Source organism: Hemicordylus capensis, chromosome 3 (genome assembly GCF_027244095.1).
Source record: "Hemicordylus capensis ecotype Gifberg chromosome 3, rHemCap1.1.pri, whole genome shotgun sequence".
Lineage (NCBI taxonomy): Eukaryota > Metazoa > Chordata > Lepidosauria > Squamata > Cordylidae > Hemicordylus > Hemicordylus capensis.
Window position 1 is genome coordinate 254,946,634 of NC_069659.1, and position 8,367 is coordinate 254,955,000.

Here is an 8,367-nt window from a genome sequence, read left to right on the forward strand (position 1 = left end):
CGTGGGAAAATGTGCCGTAACTAAGCCCACTTTTTTGCCTTTGATCCTGGAAGTACACGAGACCCCTGCTGGGCTGGGTGATCATTGGCCCACGCGTGTCCTCCTCGCTGGCACTCATCAGCGTGGATTGTTTTCAGTCCGACTCGCGTGTTTGGTATTTTGTCCGTGTCCTTTGAAACTTCCAGACATCGGGGCCAGTCTCGCGGAACACACCTCTGGCTGAAAAAGAGACCCCAGAAAGTGCCTGAGGAAAGTTTTTCTAAATCGGTTTAGCGAGGCCGTAGTGAACAGAGTAGGGGAAGGGGGTTCTAGACTTGTATTAATAAATTGGATCACCACATGAGGGGCGGGGAAGTGGTGCTAATGAAAGGCATTCCATGAACCTCGCTGGGCCGGCTGCGCTGGATTCGTGAACGCCTATTGGGGGGGGGGGAGATGAATCGAGCACAGATAAGCGCGGGATAAGGAGTTTGCAGTTCTTTCTTTCTTTCTTTCTTTCTCAGTTAAACTGAAGTCCAGCCCGGATTCGGACACCGCGGTTCCCAAAACAAATTCTACGCCACAGACACAGATCTCATTCTGGAGGCACTCCAGGTCAATGATTCCAGACTAACTACTACGCCGTGGCCCACCACTCAGGATCACTAACTTGGCTTCTTAACTCGGCAGCGTGAGTTGGACGGTAGGGAAGAAAACCCGACCTTCCCTCCTTCCCCGAGTAATGCATGAGCAGGACAGGGCGGCGCAAAGGTGTTTGACTCGGCGCCCTTGCGGAGCCGGGGAGGCTTCCAGCCCCGCCTCCCTCCACTCGGGCCAGCCACAAAGGGCTTCTGCCACCTCTGCTAAGTGCAAGTCGGAGCAGCGGCGCCCGCCCGATCTTGGCTCGCCAGGGACGTGACCCACCCACATCAGAGGCGGCAGCGGCAGCAGCCGCACTATCGGTCTGTCTGTGTGTCACATCCCTTTAGTCCGCTGTCCTGGTGCTGATCTCCGTCCACTTTCAGGACAAGCTCTCCCGCCAAACTTTCCGGACTCCGTTGATCGTCTTTTCTCTGAGCTCCTTAGCCCATCCCGCTCCGCACACTCCTATCCAGCCTCCGTCCTCCCCCAAGTCCCATTCGCTTGCCGCTCCCACGCCTCCCTCCTGTTTCAACCAGGGGGGGCGCTTGCGCACTGCTGCGCTTTCTCACATCCCTTTGCCCCGTGGAGCTTTCCCGAGATTGTCGTAGGGTAAGTAATGTATTAAATAGCCCAGATCACACACACTCCTCAGCCCAGCTTTTCGTCCACAATAAACACTCCTAGCCTCCTTTGTGAACTCAAACAAACCTGTCTATTGCCTAATTAGCTGTGAAAGGTAAGCGATTGGGTTTTGCCAGTCCCACTACTACGGCATTTCGTTTCCTTGCTTGCTTCCCCCTCTCCCCCGCCCCGCTTTCTCTCTGCGGGGTCTCCAGTCTCAGGTGTGGTCCTGATTCTGGAATGAGACAGGCAGAGTTACGCAGGAGGGATGGTGGAATGGGTCGGTAGGGAGGGAGGTAAAGGGGGAACATGGGGCGGGGGGGAGCGGGAGAGAGAGAGAGAGAGATGGACTCTTCCTTCATCCCTGGTCCTGCACTGACTCCAATTAGGCTAGGGGGCAGATTGATCAGGCAGGGCAGCGTGTCTGATGCTGCTGTCAATTTCACTTGATCCACAATTCGCTCAGTGCATCAAACAGGACTGAGGACAGAGACGTCCGCTCTTCTAGTTCTTGCCAGTGCTTTAAAGCCGCCTTTTGCTCCTCAGCAAGCGGTTTTGTCATTTTACACCCGGCGTGGCGTCCTCAGTAACTTTGGGTGGAATACTTGTGGGGTTGTGTTTCTTTTTGTTGTTGTTTATTGGAAGATTGTCAGGAACCTTCTGCGGTGCTGTTTAGGGTTTTCGGTGGTTTTTTGCACCCCTGATGGGGACATACCGGGAACGTGGCGCTGCTATTAGTGGGGATTTGGGAGGTGATTTGGCTGCAAGGTGTGACTTTGTTTCCTATCCAAATCCTAAAGCCAGAGTGAAGTACTTTTGACGGGTCTGGAAACGCCAAAGGTACTTGAACTGAAAAAACACGATGGAAGCAATTAAAACTCCTCCTTTCGGATTAACAACCAAAAATTGATCGATCTGTCAGGAATACTGTTGATTTATGAAAGGTGCTTATTTCCTTGGTATGGAGAATTTTATGTTCTCTAGGTGAAACTGAGTTCACCCAGCTCCAGAGTAGATTGATGTTTTAATAAAAATAAATAAAGAGGAAAAAGCTCGCCTGGTCTTTAGGGACATCAACTCTCATCGCAGAGTTAGACTAACAAATCAAACTGTATTATCTTTACATTTCATACCTTTTAATCTAAGGTCTAAAAATGGCAACGCTTTTATTATTTGGAAAGTGTGAAGCCGGTGTTTACTTTCTTTTCTTTTTTTAATATCGCGCTTTTAAAAGTTCAAATAACAAAGTAATCAATGTTTCATAAGCAAAATGGCACGGAGAAATAGTCGGGTAATTTTGATAAGTGACTTAAACAGCAATCAAGATCTACAAGGAGCCAATATGGGCAAACGCCGGGAATTTGCCATGGAAACACCAAAGTGTCCTGTAGGTGGCAGACTGTACCCGCTGTTCGGCTTAACAAACTCTTCTTCTCCCCCCCCCCCCCTTCACCCCTTTCCCTTTTTCCCATTTAAAGCCAGAGGGAAAATTTGTTGCGATGAAGAGAGAAAGGAAGAAGGATCGCAGCACTTGTTGTTTACCTAAGGTAGCCTGCGTGTATTTTCGCAGATCTAATCAAATGATTTAAACAAAACAATCGGAACTTCCAGGAGGAAGGGCTGAGTTCAATATTAACCCCTTCGACGAACATCTAGTGTGTAGTTTATCAGGCAAGTTTCAAGGGCGGGGGGGCGGGGGGGACTCCAGTCCTACTTGGAAAGGAAAGAGTAGGTGGGTCATGCATATGCGAATCAAAGGCCAAGCTAAACTTGTGCAGAGAGACCCTGCCCAGCAGTTATAAGGAAGGGAAGTTCAAGCATCCCCGTAAATCACCTTGGCGGGGAGGCGGCAGCGGGGAGTGGGTAGGTGGGAGAGTTTATCCCTCATCCACCGAGGCAAGCTGGACAGCGCTGGCACAGCTGAAAAGAGCAGACGATCGCGGAGATGGCCAGTCCCCCCGCCCCCCCGCCTTCCCTTTGCAATGTAAATTTCAGCGGGACAAATTGCTTATTAATAGTCTAGAAGAGGAGCCAGTTTCTTTCTTTCTTCTTTTCTTTCTCTGTTTTTATTTCTGCATGGCCCCCAGCTATGCTCTGGGCAGCCAAACCGCCCAGCAGTTCTCTCTTCATTTCAATATACCAAAGAAAATGCAAATCACCAGCGTGTAACGCACACACATGCACACACACCCTCCCCCCTTTTCTTTTATTAATTTCAAAGTTAAATTAGCAACAGCTTTAAGTGACTCCATTAATATGGGGCGGGGGTATACGTATCTAGAATGTGGGGGGTTGGCAAGTGCCTATCCTTACCGTCCTTGCTCTTTAAGAATACAGCTTTTATTTTTTTTAAAAAAATGTTATTTTTTTCTGGGTGCATCGAGAACTCCCAAGCCAACAAACAAATGACATTTACTCAGCTAAGCTGTCCAGGAGCCATCAAAGAGCTTCTCTAATAGGCTCGCCCAAGAAAAGTCTGTCGTGTAACTTTGCTGGTGGTGGACCTGCTTTTAAGATTTTAATTATTGAAAAGGCAGAGGGCTCGTGGGCTAAGAAAAGCTCTGGCGCTAAAAGAATGGAGGATCCTTGTTACTCCAAGAGTGGGTGGGCAGTGGGAGAGAATTATCCTTGCCCTTGGATTACTTGCAGTGGTCATCTCTCTCTCTCTCTCCTGTGTAGATGATGAGTATCTGGAGAGTAGTGGGATAATCTGTCCAAATGCTCAACTTCCTTTACTTTTCTCAGGCAAAGGAAATAACAGAGCCAGTCAGCTCTTGAGGGTTTGATCCCCGCTGCAAGGCAATCTCAAATCGCAGACTCGGGGTGTTCCCCAGTCCCTTCACCCCAGTGAAGCGAACCCCCGTTCAAAAGCGCGCGCCCTTGGGCAGGGGGAAAGTAGCTCATATCCCCACCAGCTTGGATTCTCTTCCGGGAGAGGGAGGCTGGCTATCACGTTCCCAAAGCCCTCCTAGCTAGACTCAACTGGAACAGGAAAGAGTTAAACTTTCTATTATTCAGGCGAGGTCTTGTTAGGATGTAATCTGCATTTTCTAACTACTGCGTAATAAAAAGTGAGAAGTTTGGAGACACCTTTCTTGATTATACCTTTGGCGATACTTTAGGTTTTACATTTAATTTGCATTTTGTTCTTAGTGAATATTGAAGTCTTGAGTGGAGGATTGAATTTTATTAGGACATCTGGACTGACAATATCAAATCAGACACCAGCGTCCCAAAGCATGCTAAAATTTCAGAGTTAATTAGAACGAAGTGTGTTTAATTAAAGCCAATTATAATATCTGAAATGATCGGATCGATCCTTGTTTGTTCAGTCTGAGTCGGTGGAGGTTTTGATGGAAGGATAATGAAGATGGGTCGCCTTACAAACTTCTTTTAGGAAAGGGCTGGTTGGTTTACAAATAAATACGGGCGCGCCGAGCAAGGAAACTGAAAGAACAACAAAGGATCATTACAAGAAATGCCGACCAGCTCTCTGGGCGCTATTTCTTGAACGGCTAGAGCTGTTTGGGAAGCGCTTTTTCAGTTCCTAAACGGTTGCAAAACTTCCTCCTCCTAACCCGACCTTGCCTGCGTTCACTACCACCCCGCTAGTAGTCCTCTCGCTTTATTCCCAATATTGGATTGCTCTTTTATAGTCTGTATCCATTCATCGCAAAGAGAAAGACTTCCGGGCAAACACGTCCTTCCAATTTGGTTTGGTGTGCATGTTGTTGTTTTTTAAACTCAGCGCATTTAGTCTATCCTGCCCGCCCGCCCCTCCCCCTCCCAGATCCTTTTCCGGACACGGCTGAGTCCTGTCCACCTCGCCAAATGTTTCAATTTGAGGAGTCGACGCTCCTCAAATGTGACGCGCTGCTCTTCTTTTTCTCCTCGGATAGAACACTTTCCCCGTTTTTAGTTTCACACTGACATTCCCTTCGCTCCGGACTCACGCCTCTAAACAGTTGTCAGAGCTCTACACCCAGCTCAAGAGTCACCTTACTTCCAAGTAGACAGCATTTCATCTCCCTTGCCAATTAAAGCCTCATAGATAGATAGATAGATAGATAGATAGATAGATAGATAGATAGATAGATAGATAGATAGATAGATAGATAGATTATTGCTATCGGGAGTAAAAGTCGAATGCACTAGCGTCGATCCAAAACGAAGGGCCGGTTGGCGGACTTCTATCGGGGATGGGCGGGGGAAGAGAAAACTGTGACTTCTATTTTGCTTCTGCCACTTTCTAAATTGTCGCCTTTACACTCAATAGTCTGCAATTGATCAGAAAGGCCTCAGCAACTCCAAAACAGCCTCCAAGTGAAGAAAACTGTGTTCTGGAAGATTGGCACATAATCCTGGCATTTCATTAACCCCAATAAAACAATGTGATGGAGAGGGAGGGAGAGAGAGAGAGAGAGATCCTACTTTTTGTCCCCCACTCCTTATGATCTCAATCTGATGTGCGCTGAAAATCTCTTCTCCCCACCCAAGGAGGCGCTGTTCATCAAACTTCATCGCCTCGGCGCTGCTACTCGACACTAGAATTTCTTTACTTAGAGAATTAAATCTCTTTATTCAGGGAGATTGTGTGTGTGTGTTTCACGAAAGTCGTCTAATAGGGTAAAGAGGTCTTTCCTTCCCTGTGCCTTTCTCAGCTTCCTCCATTTCCAGTCTATACAAGAAAGCCAGAGGGAAGGCAATGAGAGGAGGAGGAAGAATAAAGGAAACCCTCGGACCGGCTGCGCTTCATCGTGGTTCACATGGTTCAAAACTTAGGTTTTGTTTCACATAACTAGCTGGGAACGGGAGGCCGGCTGGGTTGTCCGTCCCATTTTCCTGAGCAATTAAGGCGCCTTCTTTGTGCCTTCTTCCCCAGCCCCCTTCAACTAACCTAAGATTTTGCAGCTTGTAAAATCGCCGCGGAATCTGAAGCCAAACTGCTTCCTCAGTTGGCTGCTGGCTAGGAAGGCGAAGTTTGGCTTCTCTAAAGCCCGTGCTAAGGTTTACACATGCCTGTCTGGAGCCTGCTGGTGAGCTCGAGATGAATTCAGGACTGGCGCACGGCGGGTGGCTTTGTGCAGACGGGTGTGTGATCTCCAGTCGCTGCATTGTAACCTGTCGTCGACGTTTAAGCCTCTGTCACTTTGCCCTTTTGTGTTGGCGCTAGTGGGATCTGTTTGGGGAAGGAAACGGTGGCGGATTGGAGCTGGGAGGGAATCAAAGGCACGGAGGCGACGAGGGCAAGTCCAGTCCCTTCCAGCACAGCCTCCCTGAGCTCGCCTGCCGCTCAGCTGGACCGTCACTGGGAAGAGGGGCCGCCGCCAGCCTCTGAGCTGAGCTGCTGCTGCTGTAATAACAACCAGCACATGGCGGTTTGGAGCCCAGAGCCAGCGCGGGATGTTGTGGAATGAAGCCCCCTTTCCTAAATCCCAGTGCACTGACCCCCGAAGTGGCGGCCTTGGCAGGAGAGGGCTCTTTCAAGGAGTCTCCGCGGAAAGGTTTCTTTTCCAAAAAGCGATGCACGCAGTCATGCTTGCGGAAGCACAGCGCGCGGGCACACACACACTCAGGCACGCACCACTCGCGCCGTTTACACTGGGAAGCGTGCTGCAAGAGTCCGATCCGGCGCCAGGTCATCCAAGGAAGGTGTTCAATAGGGTGCACTGCGCCCCAACACCCTCAGCCAGGGCTCAGCATGCACGCCCTGGCTTCGGCGCCCCACCAGCCCTAACCGTTCGGGCAATGTCCTTGCCATATTTCAACAGACAGCTGAAATGCAAATTTACAGCTCCTCTAGAAACCAGGAAACCAGAGTTTGCTGAGTTTTGTTTCAGTGAAATGGGGGCATAAATTACTCCGAGTGGAACCAAACACGTTCTTAATCAAAGGCGCCTGAAAACCACTAAAACTGAAATATGGATGTTGGCAAGTTGGCTTCGATTCTTTGCTTGGCCATCTGAAAACCAATGAGAATCATAAGAATGGACAAAAGGGCAAAATTAAACCAAGAAGGGGGGGTGTGCGCGTGCGGGCGCGCGCCCCATTGCGTGTGTGGATCACCACTCCTGACGCGTCTTCCCTACCTCGGAACTTTTTTTCTTTCTCCAAAGTTACCTTAGAGAGGAAACTTTCACCATCTGGGGTGGGGGTGGGGGTCAGAGGAATAACGTTTAAGTAAGCACCAGGCAGAAAACACAGGGAAATACTTGTGGGGAAAGTTTAAGACTTTGAGCCACTGAGATGTAACCATTCTTTCTTATTCGCGGTACTGGCAGGGAGGTAACATGTGAACTGATTGAGATAATAGTCCCGGGAGAATTATTCCCAAACAAGTTGGGGGGAGGGAGGGAGAGAGAAATATACACTTATATTATATTATAGTAAAAGTTGAGACGAATCATCTTCCAGGCATGAGAGATGAGCCTATCAATTTGAATCTGTGGGATCCATGTACAGTGTGTGATTATGGGTCGTTAGGCTGTGTGTTGTTAGAGAACACAGAAAGGAAGCGGGGAGAGAGAGACCTTAAACATGATTTATGGTAGTCTCTGAGATTTCTTTTCTCAGGCTTTTAACAGACGAGGACTTTACAATGGGACACGCTGAAAGGGTAGTTCGGACGTGTCCCTCCTCTGTTTCTTTGGTAGTTTTATTGTTTTGTATGGGGAGAAAGAGGAGTCTGGATGGTGGTTAAAGCCAAGGGAGGACTCTGTCCCTTTAAGGTCACTGCATGCTCTGGTATGATGTTTAGAAGGACAGCTGGGCAATGGCCATCTGACTGACTTCGGCTTGACATCTGGGAGCCCACTGGTGTGTGGCACGCGAATCGCTTGATGTCGCTATTTAAATGCAAATTTGTGGGGGATCATTGAAGCCTCACCCCGTAAATTCACACAAAAGGAACACTTCACACACTCCAAGGAGGAGGAGGATCGTTACTTCGGGAGGTCTTGGCTGCAACATGCAAATCTCATTCAAATCCACAGCACCTTCTGCATGACTAACTTTGCTAAGGTCAAGACTTTTTTGAAGGGGGGAGAGGAGGGGGAAGAGACTGGGGCGGCTGCGCTTCCAGCAGTGCAGCTAGGGAACTGGTCAGCTCCTAGGCTTTCTCTCTTG

General features: G+C 48.9%; 1 protein-coding gene across 1 annotated transcript in view; it reads left to right on the forward strand.

Moving 5' to 3' along the window:
• The first annotated feature begins 1,303 nt into the window (after nucleotides 1-1,303).
• EBF3 (EBF transcription factor 3) overlaps nucleotides 1,304-8,367 on the forward strand; it is a 224,832-nt gene continuing 217,768 nt past the window's right edge. The window contains exon 1 of the mRNA XM_053309947.1: nucleotides 1,304-1,357. The gene's annotated coding sequence lies outside the window, so the exon portion shown is untranslated. The remainder of the gene's footprint in view (nucleotides 1,358-8,367) is intronic.